Here is a 10,859-nt window from a genome sequence, read left to right on the forward strand (position 1 = left end):
ATGTTGCTAACAAATACACCATTTTAGGTTCAGATACTCTTTAAAGAGAGACAACCGATACCACTTTAGGAATAGTAAAATAATTAAGTACATTTATTAAGGGAATAAGAATAATTAGGCAATATATGTCTTTTTTTTTAGCAAAATTAGGTAAATACACCAACACCAAATACAAAACTTACAAACAATGAGGGGTTAGACAAAGGATAATACAACTACTAGATACATAATTACAACCGCACTTCATCTGGAGTCCTGACTACATAAATGAAGGGACTTACATCATCTGACAGCGACACATCAGCCGGGGGCCCGGTCAGCGAGACTATCAGAGACTCTTCTGCGCAGACACCTCTATCTCGTAGATCAACTCCAATGGTTTGCTGAAACAGTCCGGCTTTTATACTGTTTTGCCCAAGTCCAGTTCGGGCAGTGGGAAAAGTGGCTAAACTGGAGAGGAGAGGGCTACTTTAGATGCTGCTATCTCCTCAATGGTAGCAGCTAGAAACATGCAACTGGTCTTATTTGAAAGCTGACATTTCAAGCTTTCAAACAATACCAGCATGACAGCATATGTTAAGACAGAGGAAGATATCACTGATAGAAATCGGGATGCAGTGAATGCAGCTGAAAGTGAAAGTAAAAGCAGGATTTACCAGCGATTATTCCCGACTTGATTTCTAACAGTGATTTCTCCTCTGTTACTTGGACTTTAGCCAGGGCCGGTGCAAGGATTTTTGCCAACACAAGCAAAGCTACATTTTCCTCTGTGTGGTCCTGGTATCTTCTCTCTGCTTCAGATAATCGCTGGTTTGAGGACCGTATTTTTCGCCCTATAAGACGCACCAGCCCATATGACGCACCTAGGTTTTAGAGGAGGATAATAAGAAAAAAATATATTCCATTACACCTCAGGTGAGAGACCAGCAATCAGACCCCCAATGTTAATCAGACCTCAGATCAGAGCCCCAATGCCTCAGATCAGCCCCCCCATGTCAGCCATCAGCCCCCCATGTCACATTTCTCCCCCTCAAGGCCTCCATGTTAACACCTGAGTAGGGCTGTGACTGTCTGACTCCGTCCTGCTGCTGGCTGCGTCTTCAGTCTGGCTGACGAGAAGTTATGGTATGTTCACTCTTGCCATATCGATTGCCACTCAGCTTTCCCAGGAACAGATATGCCTAGGTGATGGCCCAATAGAATGAGAATAGAAGCAGAATAAAACAAATCAAGGAATCATTGTCATCTCCCTGTCTATTCTGAATCTTGAGAAGATGGCCGAGATGAGTTTCTCCGGGGTTGTATAGACCTCTAGCTGCCATCATAGACGCTCAGTATGATGATGTCTACTGATGACACTTATAAATGGACATTAGTGATTTCACCTTCCTCCCCCGTAAGTATTATCATTCATCCCACAACTCTGAACGCTTCCATATCTGCCTCTCCACACGGAGCGTGACTCAGACGGTCGAACCTTTCCCCTTACTTTCATTCCATTGATAAAGTACTAACCACACCATGGGGCTGATGCAACAGATCATGAATATTCTCATCCCTGTTACAGGAAGATGAAATATTACATATTCATTTACAGCAATGAACCCAGAAAGCAACATTGCAACCGTTATATCTCTACTCTTGACTCCTTCGGTGTATAAAATAAGGGGCCACAAGGGACGTAACACGTGGCTTACTGTATAGCGTTCTCACATGCGGACCCCTTACAGTCACTAATTATCTGACGGGACCTCAAATGCATTACTGGGATTCTCCCCTGCAGGCGATGAATTACTGCGGTACTCAGCTCAGCTGCTTTCTTAATGAACCCAGGTGAGCGCAAACACAACACAGACACAGTCAGCTCGCCTCACCTCTAGTCCCTGCTCCCGCGGTGCCGCTCACTGTCACCAGTCACGCCCCCGTGGCCTGAGCCCATGTGATCGTGTTGCCGTGAGTGAGGGCTGGGAGTGGCCGGCACACGCAGGCTGGGGGCGGGCGGACGGCGGCGCGCAGCACAAATTCAATCACCGCAAGTAGTAAGTGATAAAAAAAAAAAAAAAAAAAGGTCATTCATTCTTCCGCCCTGCGCAGGGCGCGCCCTAAGGCAGCCTATTGGCCTGCCTTATGGTAGCGCCGGCCCTGACTTTAGCTGTCACTTTGGTCTTGTATGAAAGCCTGGACTGGACAGCTTTCAAACAAGAGCAGCTGCTACCATTCAGGAGATAGCAGCATCTAAAGCAGCCCTCCAGTTAGCTACTTTTCCCACTGCCCGAGCTGGACTTGGGCAAAACAGGTGGTCAACCAAACAGCTTCACCCCCTAATAATGGGATGTATCTAGATTACGCAATCCATAATTTTATTTCAAGACACGGAGGCTCATATTGCTTAACTCTTTCTTTACTGAATCAACAGCAGCAAAGAAGATAAACAGAACAAACATTCCACCAATGAGGATAGTAGTCCCCCCCCCTTAGTCCCCAATATAGGGACCTCCTTCATATCACAACTTCCTCTTTCTTTGCTGCTGCTGCTCAGTTAAGTACCCCACCACAGTCCTCTTGGGCTGCGGGTGGGGATTTGTCTGAATATATTGTATTGTTGCATATATATATATATACCTATTATTGTTAATTGTGTACTACTGACCCTCCCAACTGGGATTGTACTTTTATTGGGTTTTTTCCCCTCATTGTTTTCCACCCCCTTCTTTTTCCTTGCCTTCTGTGCCCCTTTGGTGCCCCCACCCACCGGTATTATCCTGCACGCGTTACCTTACTGCCTCTTTTCCTGGGGGGGAGTCTCCTCCCCGCCCGGTTTTTCGGCGCAGTCTCACCTACCCCCCTCCCCTTGGCTTTCGCAAGGTGCCCGCGACTTATCTTGATCCCGCGCCCGTTCCCGTGGTCAGGGATCCCGGACGCCATCTTCCTGCCTTCTTCTTGCAATCCTAATATCGCAAGAGTTCAGCGGCCATCTTGGATTGCGCCCGAAGTCTCGCTATCACGGGATCGCAGGCGCTCTCACTCTGCGCTCCGGCCACAATCGGCGTCCGAGATTTCGTACGCCATAGTGGCTGCAGGCAACGGCCACCTCGTACTTGCCGCGCTCCTTCCCACTGGTATTTTTTAGGAATTCTTGCGACCACATATATTTTCTACCCACACAGGTTCCCATAGAGGTTTTCCCTATACTGCAGCAGACTGGTTCATTAACCCCTCTACTGCCAGAACCCCTTCTAGTGGGATATTATCCCCCAATATGTCTCAAAAATCAGCTACACCTGCATTACTCCAAGGTAGCCCCACTCTGGAGGCTAACCTCTCCTCCGCTGTGCCTCAAGCGATGCTTTCTTCCGCAGGAGCTATACCTCCTTCGGCGGATGCCCAGACTAGGGCTTTACAGCAGTCCATATCGGACGCCATATTTTCTGCAATGGGCTCCGTTTCCTCAGCCCTAACCAGCTCCCTATCTCAGGTTGTCTGCGCCCAAACCTTGGCTATGACTCCCGATACCACGGTATCACTTCCCAATACCTCCAGAAACTCCTTGACTGATGGCCTAGTTCCATCCTCTGACAGTGCGCTCCGGTCGCGCAAAAGAGCCTGTCTGTGCCAGGCAGAACGTGCACGGAATTGGAAGTCGGCTAGATCCCAGCCGTAACCGGAATCTGACTCTCAGGAGTCTGAGGAGGAGGTTACTTTGCAATCCCCAGTTAACACTGACGGGGAAGAGCTGACTTTTGATGAGGACCAACCGGGACCGGACTCTGGGTTACCCCAGTTATCCCGCCTGGCTGTGGCTAAGTCGTCTTCGACGACCGATGCGCAGTCATCCCTTACGGATCCATCCGGTACCCCTTTATTTCACCCGGACTCTCTCCATCACCCCAGGTCACTAGCTGCCGGCCCCCCATGTCACTAGCTACCTAGAGTCCATGGCCCGCAAGCCCCTTAGTAAGGAGGCCAGAAGCAAACTACGGGCCGAATGCCCCCGTTTGGCAATACCGAACAAGGTGTGCGAAACACCTACGGTCGACCCTAAGGTCGTACAATTTTTGTACAAATCAGGATTTAGCCCCAGTAGGGGTCTGGACTCAGCCCTACGGGCCTGCCAGGACAAATTATTGGACATCATGGGTCCGCTTGCCAAGATTTTCGATATGGCGGAATCGGCAAAAGCCGAAGGCCGACTAGTGGACCCCGATGAGCTTAGAGGCTGGGTCCAGAGAGCCATATGCATGGCTGGCAATGCCAACACCTCTATTGCCATTGAGCGCAGAAAGGCCATCCTAAACAAGATGGAGCCTAAATTGGCCAACATGGCCCTCACTGAGTCGGGCAAAGATGCCCAGGGGCTCCTCTTCGGTGACCCCTTTATTAAGGAGCTGGGAGAATTTGTAGGGACATTTACCGCCCTCGATAAGGCGCAAACCTCAATGCGCAAAGTATTCAATAATCGGGTTTCCTCCAGGGCCGGCAGTACAAGGGCCCTCGTCTTTCCAGTCCCGAGGCTCGGGTCGAGGCCCCTCATCATCTTTCCGGTCCTCCAGTCAGGACCCGAGGCAACCCCCATCCTTCTTCCCGTCGCAAGGCTCCTTTGGAAGGGGTAGATCCTATAGAGGACAACCGAACCTACGACGTCCCTTTGGTAAGTCAACCAGTTTTTCTCCCTTCGGGTCAGGGCGTAGGGGGCAGACTCCAGTTCTTTTTTCGCATGTGTGGGCCACCATCACCTCGGACCCGTAGATTTTATCCACGATCCGGGGTTTTCACATAGAGCTGGTGTCAACCCCGTATTCCATTGTTCCTCCACCTCTCACACGGACTACACTGACTTCACAATCCCTCATAGACGAGGAATTAAACGAGTTGCTCCTAAAGGAGGCTATAGAGCCAGCTTCCCAGGTCCCACTGGGGGTGATCAGCAACATGTTCCTCGTAGAGAAAAAAGGAGGTCAATTCAGACCAGTGATAAATCTCAAGGCTTTAAATTCCTTCGTGAGATACCGTCACTTCAAAATGGAGGGCATCCACCTCCTCCGGGATATGCTCCTCCCACACGACTGGCTAGTGAAACTAGACCTGAAGGACGCGTACCTCACAGTCCCGATTGCCCCATTCTCAAGAGACCTATTACAGTTCCGTTGGCAGGACACCCTGTGGCGCTTCACGTGCCTCCCCTTTGGCCTGTCGTCTGCCCCGTGGTGCTTCACCAAGCTACTACGCCCAGTGGTGGCCTGGCTCCGCAGCCGGGGGGTGAGGCTCATAGTCTATCTGGACGACATTTTGATCATGGCCAGGGATTACCCCACCATTCAGGACCACCTTCGCTTGTCAATGTCCCTCCTCACCGGCTTGGGCTTCATTATCAACCGGGAAAAATCCTGCTTGACCCCGTCCAGGACCATAGAGTTTCTGGGGTTCCTGGTGAACTCCGAGGCCTTGACTCTCAGCCTTCCCCCAGTGAAAGTGCGCGCGATTCGCAAAGAATTACGTCGCACATTGTCTTTGCCTCAGGTGTCCCTTTGCCAGCTGGCCAGGGTGATAGGTCTTTTGTCATCCTCCATTCAGGCGATATTTCCCGCCCCACTGCATTATCGGGCCTTACAGCGCCTAAAGATAGCCCACTTGCAAGTGGGAGCAACTTATGCGGACCTGATTTGATTGGACACACGCGAGACGAGTTAGTCTGGTGGATTGCCAATCTCTCAGCCTGGAACGGCAGGGCCATTTTCGGCCCTCGTCCGGACCTCGTCATGGAGTCCGACGCCAGCCTTCTGGGATGGGGTGCCCATTGCGAAGGGGTATCCACCGGAGGTCCTTGGGCGGCCACCGAATCGAACCTGCACATCAATGCCCTGGAGCTCCTTGCGGGATCCTTTGTGATCCGCAGTTTCGCCAAAGGGAAAGCCAGGGCGTGTGTTCGTCTACGGATGGACAACGTCTCAGCCGACCGGTACATCAACTCCATGGGGGGTACCCGATCCAAGATGTTAGCCAATGAGTTCTGGGATTTCTGTCTTTCCAACAATGTGTTGGTGGTGGCGGAATATCTGCCGGGTCTCCACGATACTCAGGCCGATTGGAGCTCTCGTTTAATGTCTGATTCCAGCGACTGGAAATTGGACGAGAGAACCTTCGCCTCGGTGTTATCCCTTTGGGGCCCTTTCTCCATCGACCTTTTTGCGTCTCGATGGAACTCTCAGCTGCCCAGATACTTCAGTTGGAGGCCGGACCCATCCGCGGAAGCAGTGGATGCGTTCCTACAACAGTGGTCGGAGAACCTGACGTACGCCTTTCCACCTTTTTCCCTGATCCCACGGGTTCTGGCCATGGTGCGCCACCAGTCGGCGGACATGGTCTTAGTGATCCCATTTTGGGGGACACAATCTTGGTTCCCGCAACTCCTGGAGTTGTTGGTGGACAGACCCCTGTTGTTACCTCAGTCGGCGACCCTGTTGCGGGGGCCGTTGGGTCAACCGCATCCCCTAGTCGTAACCGACTCTTTGCGCCTGCTGGCTTGCAGGATTTCGGGAATCCCAGTCGCCTCTCAGATGTTTCGGAAACGGCTAGATTCCTTCTGGAGAGCGCATGGGCCCCCGGGACCAGAAGAGCTTACAGGTCTGCCTGGCAGTCATGGGCTGATTGGTGCCTGCTTAGGGACTTGGATCCCGTTACGGCTTCCGTGAATAATATTATCATTTTTCTTTCTTCCTTGTACAAGGACGGTAAGGCCTATCGCACTATTAATGTTTTTAGGTCTGCCATCTTGTCGGGACATAGGGGGTTCGAGGGCTGCCCGGCGGGACTCCATCCCCTCGTTTGTCACCTGCTTAGAGAGTCTCGCCTCACCCGTCCTCCCCGTCCTCGTTTCTCAAGCTCCTGGGACGTTTCTACAGTTTTGTCTTTTCTGTCGGCCTGGCCGGTCAATCAGGAGTTGTCCTTAATCCAGCTGTCAGCTAAATTAGTTACCTTACTATGCCTCGTCTCTTGTAAAAGGGTGTCGGACGTGCGGGCGTTGGACTACAACGCCCGCTCGTTCACCCCGGAAGGCGTGACATTTAATATCTCACGTCGCACTAATACCAGTATTCGGTCCGTGGATTATCCGGCTTTTCCGGAGTCTTTGGCCCTATGCCCTGTTGCATGTCTTAGAGAATACGAGGCTCGGACTTCTACTTTGCGTTCCTCGTCTCATTCACAATTGTTCATCTCGTTTCGCCGTCCCCACTTACCGGTCACAAGTGTCACCCTGTTGCGTTGGGTGAAGTGGATCCTATCCCTATCTGGCATTGACACCTCCATTTTCACTGCACATTCGGTACGGGGAGCTTCGGCCACATCTCTAGCCTTGTCTGGGGCTACGTTGGAGGACGTCATGAGACTGGCAGACTGGTCTCGAGTTTCTACGTTCAGGGAGTTCTACTTCAGACCGGGTCCACATGTGTTTTCCTCCATTCTGAATCGGCTTTGAACTAGCAATATGAGCCTCCGTGTCTTGAAATAAAATTGTGGGATTTTACTAGTATATGACGTAAAGTCATGATTTTATGAAAGACACGGAGGCGAGTATTGTCCCACCCTTATCCCCCTCCCCTTACATGTTTTTTTTTTTTTCTTGATTCTACGTATGATGTTAACTTTTATGTTGGCTCTTGCATTTTAGTGTATCAGCACTTCTGCTTGGAGATCATCTTCGGCTCCTTGCTATTTATATTTATTTTCTTTCCAGGTTGACTCCAGGTTTTCAGCGACCTGTGGATGATCGTTCCCAAGTGTTGTCTCTCGTCCTACCAGGATTTCAGTTGGGGACCATTCAGTTTTTCCGGTATCGGTTGAAAGTCACGTCGTTTCTTCATGAATGTTGGCATTCCAGTTTCGGTTGCAGTTCGGTTACCAAAGAAAGAGGAAGTTGTGATATGAAGGAGGTCCCTATATTGGGGACTAAGGGGGAGGGACTACTATCCTCATTGGTGGAGTGTTTTTTCTGTTTATCTTCTTTGCTGCTGTTGATTCAGTAAAGAAAGAGTTAAGCAATATGAGCCTCCGTGTCTTTCATAAAATCATGACTTTACGTCATATACTAGTAAAATCCCACAATTGTCACTGTGCAGATCTTGGTTTTCTGGCATTATTTTGGACCTTGGAGCAGCCACTTCTCAGATCTGCAATAAATCAGAATCCCAAGACAAACTATGCAGACAGTGCTAACTCTCTAGTACACACATTTACAACCAAGTCCTTGGTCATTCAGAGGCCTTCTACTAAATGAGACAATACCTGGTCCACATTTCAGACGTGTCTTCTTTGCTCAGTCTGTCAGGTAGAATGAACAAACCCTGTCACTATATGCGGATGATGTGCTCCTCACCCTCACTAAACTTCATGTCTCCCTCCCAAATCTCCACTCCATATTACAGGAATTAGGACGACTGTCAGGGTATAAGGTCAACACCCATAAAACTGAGTCTCTCCCCCTCAATATACCTCGGGCGACCCTTGACTTTCTCTGGGTAAAATTTCCTTTCCATTGGAAGGACTCCTTGCAATACTTGGGTGTGGACCTTACCCCACGTTACATAGACCTCTACAGAACTGATTTCCCACGTATATACAAACCGGATTCCAAAAAAGTTGGGACACTATACAAATCGTGAATAAAAACTGAATGCAATGATGTGGAGGTGCCAACTTCTAATATTTTATTCAGAATAGAACATAAATCACGGAACAAAAGTTTAAACTGAGAAAATGTACCATTTTAAGGGAAAAATATGTTGAATCAGAATTTCATGGTGTCAACAAATCCCCAAAAAGTTGGGACAAGGCCATTTTCACCACTGTGTGGCATCTCCCCTTCTTCTTACAACACTCAACAGACGTCTGGGGACCGAGGAGACCAGTTTCTCCAGTTTAGAAATAGGAATGCTCTCCCATTCTTGTCTAATACAGGCCTCTAACTGTTCAATTGTCTTGGGCCTTCTTTGTTGCACCTTCCTCTTTATGATGCGCCAAATGTTCTCTATAGGTGAAAGATCTGGACTGCAGACTGGCCATTTCAGTACCCGGATCCTTCTCCTACGCAGCCATGATGTTGTGATTGATGCAGAATGTGGTCTGGCATTATCTTGTTGAAAAATGCAGGGTCTTCCCTGAAAGAGATGACGTCTGGATGGGAGCAGATGTTGTTCTAGAACCTGAATATATTTTTCTGCATTGATGGTGCCTTTCCAGACATGCAAGCTGCCCATGCCACACGCACTCATGCAACCCCATACCATCAGAGATGCAGGCTTCTGAACTGAGCGTTGATAACAACTTGGGTTGTCCTTGTCCTCTTTGGTCCGGATGACATGGCGTCCCAGATTTCCAAAAAGAACTTCGAATCGTGACTCGTCTGACCACAGAACAGTCTTCCATTTTGCCACACTCCATTTTAAATGATCCCTGGCCCAGTGAAAACGCCTGAGCTTGTGGATCTTGCTTAGCAATGGCTTCTTCTTTGCACTGTAGAGTTTCAGCTGGCAACGGCAGATGGCACGGTGGATTGTGTTCACTGACAATGGTTTCTGGAAGTATTCCTGAGCCCATTCTGTGATTTCCTTTACAGTAGCATTCCTGTTTGTGGTGCAGTGTCGTTTAAGGGCCCGGAGATCACGGCCATCCAGTATGGTTTTACCGCCTTGACCCTTACGCACAGAGATTGTTCCAGATTCTCTGAATCTTCGGATGATGTTATGCACAGTTGATGACGATAGATGCAAAGTCTTTGCAATGTTTCGCTGGGTAACACCTTTCTGTTATTGCTCCACTATCTTTCTGTGCAACATTGTGGGAATTGGTGATCCTCTACCCATCTTGGCTTCTGAGAGACACTGCCACTCTGAGAAGCTCTTTTTATACCCAATCATGTTGCCAATTGACCTAATTAGTGTTAATTGGTCTTCCAGCTCTTCGTTATGCTCAAATTTACTTTTTCCAGCCTCTTATTGCTACTTGTCCCAACTTTTTGGGGATTTGTTGACACCATGAAAATTGGAATCAACGTATTTTTCCTTTAAAATGATACATTTACTCGGATTAAACGTTTGATCTGTCATCTACGTTCTATTACAAATAAAATATTGACATTTGCCATCTCCACATCATTGCATTCAGTTTTTATTCACAATTTGTTTAGTGTCCCAACTTTTTTGGAATCCGGTTTGTATTAAGAAATTACAGATCTCCTTGCCACATGGCACACACTCCCATTATCCTTCCTAGGTCGCATTGCGGCGGTAAAAATGACAATCTTACCTAAGATCCTGTACCTGTTTGAGACCCTACCCTTTCCGGTCCCCCTCAAAGATTTGACATCTGTTCAGTCCCAGCTCCTCCGATTTGTATGGGCTGAGAGACGACATAGGATCCCTAGGTCTGTGCTTCTTGTAAGTCTCAGGGAGTACCTGACCTGATCAAATACTACTGGGCAGCTCAGCTACGCTGCATCACAGCTTGGGCATCTCTGCAACCTTATTCTATTTGGATGCAGATAGACTCTGGCTGGCTCCTATACACCCTAATTCTCTGCTATGGTCTCTAGCCCATATAGTAAGTCATCACATAGGGAACTTTTTGGGCCCATGGCCTCCACTAAATCCATTTGGCAGACCTGTAGTTGTAAGTTTCCTCTGGTCTCTCGCCACTCTTCCATGACCTTTCTATATCATCCTCTACTTCCAGCGACGAGACTATGGTTTCCACGCAGTATCTTTCGGTATGCGGACATTGTAGACCCATTCACTAGGGACCTTTTACCCTTCTCAGCTATCCAGAACAAATATGGCCTTCCCCATCGACCAACTATTTCTACATTC

Source organism: Bufo bufo, chromosome 4, assembly GCF_905171765.1.
Source record: "Bufo bufo chromosome 4, aBufBuf1.1, whole genome shotgun sequence".
NCBI classification, from domain to species: Eukaryota; Metazoa; Chordata; class Amphibia; order Anura; family Bufonidae; genus Bufo; species Bufo bufo.